This window comes from Seriola dumerili, unplaced genomic scaffold (assembly GCF_002260705.1).
Source record: "Seriola dumerili isolate Sdu_G_001 unplaced genomic scaffold, Sdu_1.0 BDQW01000290.1, whole genome shotgun sequence".
NCBI classification, from domain to species: Eukaryota; Metazoa; Chordata; class Actinopteri; order Carangiformes; family Carangidae; genus Seriola; species Seriola dumerili.
The window spans coordinates 541,008-550,550 of NW_019174545.1; positions in this window are offsets into that span (position 1 = coordinate 541,008).

Sequence of the window (9,543 nt, forward strand, 5' to 3'; positions counted from 1 at the left end):
CACACATTACACACTATCAGTGGTCCATTTTTCAGCTCTCAGCACGTAACGCCAGTGGGGCAAATGTCTAATTGGGTTACTCTGAGAAGGCTTTTTGTCTTAGTAGGTTTGTTGGTGGGCATTAAGCCCTCTGGGGGATTATCTTTGTCCTTTATGCTGATCTGAGCGTAATTTGACCGGCTGCCCTTCTGAAGTTCTGCATTCAGCTCTTATTAAATGTCTTAATTTCTGCCATTCGTAGGTCTGCAAGTCCGGCTCAACTGGAGTATGTGCACTTACAGCGAGAAACCGTTTTCGTCGTTATGGTGACCCACTGTGTACGGAAATGGTGATACTACTAGCAACTTTCTGAAAAATTAATGCATTTTGTCATTTCACTTTGCTCGTTCAGAGAAACGGTCACCGTCCGTCCAATTGCTTTTTGCTGCAAAAAAAGGGAAAAAGTCAGCAGTGAATCTGGTAAGTTTTCTGTTGATTTTTACCTTTTAGAAAAATGTTACAATTAGCCAATTCGTATATAAAAACTATTACTTACTTACTTCTTATTTAGCAAATGTGTTAACTTAACACTGTTTGATTTTGGCAGTCATTTTAAAACCTCAACTACTTTATTTTGGAGTATAAGTTAATTTTAGCATCACACTTGGACAGGTGTCAACAACATACTTCCTATTCAGTTCATGCTCTGCAGCCATACATGTCATTTGAACTTCCATTTCTGTATTTCAGTTTGCATTGAATAACTGTAACAGAAAGAAGTTGAACTCCCAACAGGGATTCAATGTAGGGACTGGGCCTCAGCCTGAAGGAAATATGGATATATATCACTTGCCCTTGCTCTGAGTGACATGATTTGAAGTACTGGACTGTTTCATAAGCACAGTAATGAACAGCACTCTCACCTTTTGTATGTATATGAAGCGGGTCTCACCCAAGTGCCATATGGCAGGAATATTACAGCTGCAGAAGCCAATGAAGCAACAGTTGCTTGCCTGTGTCTGCTATATTTATCATATTTGCTATGATACAGAAATATGTGACATGACTGCACTGTGCTGCCTTGGCTCCATCCTGACCAAGTGTCAAATTTCAGCATCATACCAGTGTCCTGTGCTTTGCTTACCACCACGAGAGAGGCAGTGTGGTAGTAATGACACAGTGACTGATCACTGGTCATCAGTCTCTGACAGAAATCACTGAGGGAAGGATAACAGAAAGGACACACTGGCTTCGAAAAAGTGGTGTGGCTAGTAGAGAGCTTGTGTAGTGTGTATTTTGTAGTTTTAGTTTTTGAGTTATTTTCTGTGTAAGTTTAGCATGTAATCATAGAATTATGTCACTTTTTGCAAACCTTTTATTTTTTGTGACCAACTGATAAAGGGACTAAACTGAGATTTCTGCCATTCTCAGGGTAGGAGGAGTGAAATAAAAGAAAAACAGAGAAAAGGAACGGGAGGAAATGACACTTGGCCTGAATGAGTGTCTGAGAGCGTTTGGGCTACAGCATCACTATGCTAGGTAAGCACACTCACCCACTGGACCTCCAAACTCACACTTGCCATGTCTTGTCCTCTGACTATCTGCCCCCCTCTGTCTCCTGTCAATTCAGGTTTGCCTCCATGGGAGTTCATCATGCAGCCCACCTCTCAGCACTGACTATGGAGGACTATCCCATCCTAGGAGTCTGCACTATGGAGGACAGGACTCGACTCTTCCATCTGGTCCAAATGATCAAAACTCTTGACCTGGAGGGTCTTGGATATGAAGATGGTGATGATTATGATGATTATGGTGCTGATGATGGTGATGAACGCTATGCTGTAGTGGATAGGAGCTTTACTTATGATGGCTATGGAGATCCTGATGAAGATGTATATAATGATGACGATGAGAAGGGTGGTGCCATGAATAAGCTAAATGCAGCCACTTTTGCCAGACCATCACATGTTCGCAGACGGCTTGATTTCACTTCTGAAACCTTTGATCATCATCAGAAGCTACTTTCTTTTCCAGTAGGCTCTGTTAATTTCTGCGCAAGTCATAAAAGAAATAATGGGCGAGTCCAGAGCAAAGTGTCAGCTGCACCTCTGCAGCATGAGCTTGACAGTGGAAGTGCTGTGGTATGTGGTTCCAAAGGGAACCACAACCACAGGACGTATGCCCATAGTCGTCCTTCAAATCATCACACGGGAGGAAACACCAAGTCAGACATCATAGGAGGAACTGCCATGCACAACTCTGACACCAGATTATCACCAAAGTTTGTCTCAGTCTACAAACAAAAACCCAGGCCTGCAACAGTGGCATCAAAGAGGTTTGACAACAAACCAGGTGGACACAAAGACAGGAAAAGAATCTCTAAGAAGGAAAAACTTAATACAGACATAGCCAATAATGGGGCTTCTGGACACATGGCTAAGCCAACACCTATTTATGAACCAAAGAGAACAGCTGGCTACAACTATGGAGTACCACAGAGTTCCCCTCCTGCTTCAAACAAAAAGTGAGTGGTGGTGGTTTGTATTGTCCTCGCTGCTAATCCCTACTTACAAATGATAAGTTAGTGTTCAAATGGCTCCAACACATGCATTGAGGAGAGGTTATGAATGCACAATTCTTTCATAATTTACAAACTTTATGTGGTTGTGTCTCTTTGTATTATGAAGTTTGCACATTGTTTCCTTTGGACATGATCATCCTAATTTTGATTTTGATTGGTGTGTGTGTGTGTGTCTACCAGGCAAGAAGGAGAGCAGCGGATTAGTGTGTGTGTGAGGAAAAGACCTCTGACACATGCAGAAAGCAGGAGAGAAGCAGATGTTGTCACAACTTCAGGCGGAGAGTGTGTGATTGTCCATGAAAGCAAAGAAGCTGTGGATCTCACACAATACATACTACAGGTAGATGTCCAGAGAAGAGACAATGACAAATCAATATTCTTTCTGACATCGTTTTTTCATGTATCTGTACTGAAACTAAAGATAGCAATGTCTCCAACTAAACACATATTATTAAACTGTGACAATGTTAAATGCATGTTTTGTCATGAAATTCTATAAATGTAAGGGTGGATTTTTACTTCGAGGATACCATGCTGTTTTGTACCTTCAGCACAGGTTCTACTTTGACAAGGTTTTTGGAGAGGAGAGCTCCAATGAGGAGGTGTATCAACAAACAGCATTTCCTCTGGTGCAGCACATGCTCAATGGGTAGGTTAGCATTGATGTAGTGGTACTTGGAGTTGTGTATGTTGTCACCCTACATTTCTTTCTAACCAAATATCATAAAGTCAATTTTGGGGTTTGAAGTACATGCTTGTAGGTGTTTTTGTGTTTCTATGAATATGTGCCTAACTATCTATATTTGTACTGTGTGCATCCATAGAGGCAAGGCCACCTGCTTTGCATATGGCCAGACAGGTGCAGGGAAGACTCACACCATGTTGGGTTCATCCCCCGGGAGACCAGGGTTGTATGCACTTGCAGTTCGGGACATTTTTGCTCACCTGTCCACCACACACATTAACTTACCCCTGCTGGTGTATGTCAGTTTCTTTGAGATTTATTGTGGTCAGCTGTATGACCTGCTGGACCACAGGAAAAGGTGTGTTTGTTTGACTGTGTGCGTTTTGTTATAAAAGAAAACAAAAACTGATCAGTAATGTATTTTGCAGGTAATTGTTTTGAAATATGAAAATATATAATATTGTCATTACTTTATCAGTTGCTTATTTGTGATATTGCGACCATTTACTATTTTTTGGTAGCATCATCGTCAAAGAGAACCAGGATGTCCTCTTCGTAATATTTGGATTTATGTCAAAACTGTATTCTTTCTCTATTTCTTCTTCCTCTTAATCTCTCATTTTTCTTTTTTCCTTCTGTAGGTTATTTGCCAGGGAGGATGGACAGAAGGTGGTTCACATTGCAGGCCTGCGTGATGTCAAGGTGGACTCAGTCAGATCACTGCTGGAGGTTCACACCTTTCTTTAAAATTGCCTCATGTCCATGCTGTGTTGTCCAGAACTGGCGTTCCGATTAGCACGCCAACCTAAAACACATTATAACCAAACTCAGAGATATATCCTTTAAAAAAGAAACCATGATAGAATGAAACCTTGCCTGTAGTATCTTATTTCTTTATGTCTCTTTTTGTTGACACAACACTCATTACTATTTTTTTTTGGTGTATTTGAAGGAGTGCAACAGGAAATATACATACTTTCAAGTCCAATATCTAGCATCTCAGGCAGGATGGTCTGTGCTCCCATCTTCACATATGCACCAACAGCCTCTTACTGTATTTAAATACATGAAATATTACCCAGCAAGAAAATTCTATGATTGTCTTTGTTTGTTTGAGTACTGCAGTCTCTTTTAACATCTCAATCTCTCCTTCTCCTGCTTCCCTCCTCCTGTTGCCCTTACAAAGGTGATTTCACAAGGTACAGAGGAACGCACGCAGGGGATGAGTGGAGTGAATCCACTTTCTTCTCGTTCTCATGCTTTGCTTCAGATTCAGCTTAGATGTCCAAACCAGCAGATAGCTGGCAGGTGAGTGACAACATCCAATGTGTTTTATTGTCTTTTGGGCATATTATGACGTACATTCTTTTCTGATGGTTTTGTATTTTCTTCTTGAAGCACTACTAGAGTTATTGTGTGGTAGATCAAATAAGTCCATTAGTATTGATGTAAAATGATGTGAACTAAGAAAGATGTGTGTTTGTGTGTGTCCCAACAGAATGTGGTTTGTGGATCTGGCAGGAAGTGAGAGGGCATCAGATACCAAAGAACCAGATAGGCAGAGTCGTATGGAGGGAGCTGAGATCAACCAGAGTCTTTTGGCTGTAAGACACACACACACACACACACACACACACACACACACACACACACACACACACACACACACACACGCTCACACAATCAGAGATCCCACATGAAGTCAAAGATATTTGTGAATACATGGTGGAATTTTAGATACTTTCTGATCTGTAAGTTTGTTTTTCTCTCAGCTTAAAGAATGTATTCGGTCTCTTGATCAAGAGCAATCACACACACCTTTCAGACAAAGCAAACTCACTCAGGTAATATGACTTAAGTAACTTTTTCATGTAACCATTTTCAGTATTTCTGTTATGATACAAGTATTAATAGATATCCTGGTTGATTTTATTTTTTATTTGCCCACTTCGATCAATAAACTCACCTGTGTTTTCATATTGGACTACTTTGCTCTCATTCCAGGTTTTGAAAGACTCATTTGTTGGTGACTCAATGACATGTATGATTGCCAACATTTCACCTGGTCACTTAGCAACTGAACACACACTTAATACACTGAGATATGCTGATCGGTAAGTGTTTTGTGTGTGTGTGTGTAGGTGTGGTGGGAGGAATTGGATGTTAGTTGCTAAAAAGAAAAATAATTATTGTATTAGTAGTAATAGCATTTTTATTTTTCTATCAACTTAGATCCCAACTGGATTTCATTCATTCTGCTTTAATTATATGACTTAAGGAATGGTAGTTTTAAATAAGAGGTCTCTGTTTTAGTTTTAAACCCCTTTCAAATGGTTGTATCCAGGCCTATAGTGGAAATAATCAGTGACTGCTACCTGGGATGTTATATCTACTTCATTTTGCATAGGGTGAAGGAGTTGAGAGGACAAGGAGGACTAAGAGGAGGAAGAAGAGGCAAGACAAAACCCTCCCCCAAACATAACCTATCCAACAGCAGCAGCAGCAGTGTTGGCACCCGAGGGAAAAGTCCCCCTAAAAAGCAGAAGTTGGGGAGACTAAAAGAGGCTTTCGGTCCCACCACACCTATCGCAAGGCTGCCCACAGGGGATGCAATTCTCTGCTCCACACCCAAGAACAGCAGATGGGAAGCGGAAACAAGTGCAAGGCACAGAAAAGGGATTGGACTTGAACATATTACACCAGTTAGAGGTTGGCTAGGAATGGGTGATAAGAGGCATGGGAGGGAGGGAGCAAGTGAAAGGAAAGACAGGAGAAGAGAAAATGAAAGGCATGGAAGAACTAACAGTCATTCTGATAGTGACCAATACGCCAGGGCAGGGCTGGTGTTGGGACAGCCAACAGATGAGCAGCTTAATTTGCCTGGGGTACAAGAGTCTTTATCTCAAAGGGAATCTGGAATCTACCATAGAGAAAAAGAGAACCAGCATCGGACTGTGAAAGCTGCGAGAGAGGAGAAAAGAATATGGATAAAGCAGCAAAAACAAGTGGAAAGCAGTAGAGACAGTTGTAGTGAAGTAGAAAGGCTAAGGGAAACAGATTTAAAAAAGGTTGATGAAAGGGATAAGGAGAGGCACAGGCATCTGAGACAGTATCACCAGCAGCTGCAGCAGTTTATGCCCTCATCTGCTTCTTCGTCTGTCAGTCTCTTCTCACCTTCTACACGTCCATCTTTCACTTCCTCTTGTCAGGCCTCTCTCTCTTCCTCCTCTTCTCTCCAACAGTCTTCCCATTTCTCATCTTCTGCCTTCATTTATCATGGTTTGGAAGAGGTTTTAAATGTGTACAGAGCCGGGGTTGAGGTTAGGGCTGAGGGTAATAGAGGAGAGTTGCCTTTTCCCAGTGGTGAGATTCACTTACAAACTGAAACCTCTCCAAGCTGCAATAATAATGATGATGCAGATGCCTATGGTGACTCTGGTGGTGTTGGTGAAGACTGGAAGGTATCTTGGGAAGGAACACAGACAGAATGCAGAGGTGAAAGTTATAAGTGGAGGTCAGTGGGGGGCACAGGTGAAGCAAGAGTAAAGAAGAAAGAAAGGAGGAAAGAAAGGAAGCCAGCTGGGATGGAAGGGGAAGAGAGGAGGTGGGCCTGGGTGGCAACAACAGAGACGGAGGAAACAGATACGGTGACAGGTGCAATGCGGACTGATGTAGTGGCACAAGTGTCTTGCAGCTGTCATTCAGAAGCCAGAAGACATGTGGGTGAGGAAGGACTGGATTCCTCAAATGCCCCAGCTGATGGAGTGTGGAGTACTGAGGAGGAAGGAGGAGCTGACAGCTACAGTTCCTTCTCCGCCCCTAACAACAATGACAGCAACAGCCACTTTAACCACCCTCCTTTTGAATCACCACATCGTCGAGCTCCAGCAGAACGACCTCTCTCCCCAGCCTGTGAACATATCAACGCACTCCTGATGCCAAACAAACTAAGTGATCTCTCTCGTGATTCAAAACAAACCAGATGCACCTCCAACATCCTGCCTCTACCATTGCAAAATACCAAATTTTCAAATGCTCAGTCAACTACACTTCCTCTCTCTACTTCCATCACACAGACTGGATATATGATACCTACTGAGGCTGTTAACAAACTACCTGGAAATCCAACTACTCAGGTACACAACCATCCAGGACTCAAAGCCAAGATGTCTGGTTTACCTCAAGATGAGACTCATGCAGATTCTCTTAGCTACATCATGAACCCCCTCAGCAGCTCCTTGCTTCAGGTGGACCAACAGGTCGCCACAGAGTCGTTCCTCCAAGGGGAACAGAACACCACCTCACTCTGTGTGCTTGAGAATGAAAGGGGAGACGATGACAGAAGGGAAGTGGAAAAAGAGCATCACACATGTGCAGGGATGGCAGGGAAAGCTGTAGAAGACAAAGACGTAGAATTTTGTTTGTCTCTTTCAGAGCTGCCACAAGCAAAGACCCACAGCCCTCCCACCTTCAAGACCTTGACAGCTGTTAATCACACTGGGCGAGGAAAGGGCATGTGTTGTGCCACATATGAGCACCATGGAATAGGTAAGTGTGAGTTCTCTGAGTGTGTGTACTAATTAGTGCTTAAAAACGTGTATGTGAACATTTTTTTTTTTTTTTATCTTGAACAGGTGGGACAAAACCTCCTATGCCTGAAGTTATGCTTGTCTCTCTCCAAGACCAAGAAAACAGTCAGAAACCCAAAACCATGCCAGTCCTTGGCAACAAAGCCCCTGCATCCCCACTTAAACCTTCTACATGTGCTTCTATGCGAACTTCTGCCAGGCAGTCTATCTCACCCCCTGTGCAGCACTCAGGGAACACTGGTTCATCTAGCTCAATCCCAAATGGTGCCACACAAATCTCAACAGAATATACGTACAACATGCACAACAAACCTGCCTCTTCCATTTCAACGCCACAGTCAGAAAGTGTCTTGGGCCAGTGTCACACAGTACATTCAAACCATTCCAGCAACTCAAACAACTCACTCCAACCGAACAGTCCTGCAGAGTCAAATGGTCAAGGAAGCACAAGCAATCAGCAAATTAGACCCATAATCCATTTGTCTGCCCTAGAAGACTTGGATCATGACCAGTAAGTAGCGGAATTGTCACTCTCGTTTACTGAAAAAGAAAGATACTGAAAATCTTGTACACACATGTTAATCCAACAGACATGATAGAGTAATAAAGGTTATAAGTTGGAATAAAATATATCCGTCTCTTTTCTAATCCAATTCCAATTTAAGGTGGCATGTTGTCCAGGCCCACTGGGCGCAGCTAGAGGAGATGGAAGACCTATGTCATAAAGAGGGGACACTTCTGTGCCAGCAACCTGATATGGTCAGAATAAATCAAACCCACAATTGTTAGCTAAATTGTTATGTCCCCCCACTTCCTTTTTATAATCTATATATTTTAAAGTGACTACACACTTTTGTCTATCCTCACTATTTGTCTCTCTGTCTTATAGGCATTTGGGGAATATGTCCACAAGCTGGAAGAGATCATGGAAAGAAAGGCTCAGTGTGTCCACAGCATGAGAGCTCAGCTGCAGCCATATCTGAAGCCTTGTCATTTTAACCAACCACACAACCAAAGAGAAGATAATAACAATTCAATTACTTGAATTAACAAAGTTTATAAGCAGGAATATTTCCAATTTATATGCAGCCTATACACTGAAGAAATGCCAGTTATGCAAGGTCGTTTTGGTGTTTTATAGCTGCTCAATATATTTTTCACTGACAAAGCTAAATACAACATGAGTAAAATACATTATCAATGTTTGTTAAATTTTAATGATGTTCAAAAGGCTTAAGAGTTTACTTGAAATTGTACAAAGATCATGACAAGAGATGTATTTCATGAGGGTTCTCGCAGTGAAACTAACACATATTCTCCCATTCCATTTTTCCATGGAGGCAGACAGTAATATTGTATATATTAGAATCAGAAGGGAAAAGTAAAACTGTGTGTGTGTATGTGTGTGTGTGCATGAGTGTGTGTGTCTATTACACTACTGTGGATACTTGAATTACAGGTATTTATAAATGAAGCTATTTTGATAGGTGCTATCTATGTACTGTAAACTGCATCTTTTAATTTAAGCTTAAGGGTTGTACTTTTGCAAGTCCAGTCTCTCCTTGTATCAGACTGTTCATGTTTCCTCAGTTTTGGTCTTGCCTTGTTTTTTCTTGGTCTTAAAAAAAAATACAAATCATGTTTTGTTTTTGCCATTAAAAACCAAATGGAAATAATCACATGATTATTTTCAGACATGACTTTGGTAT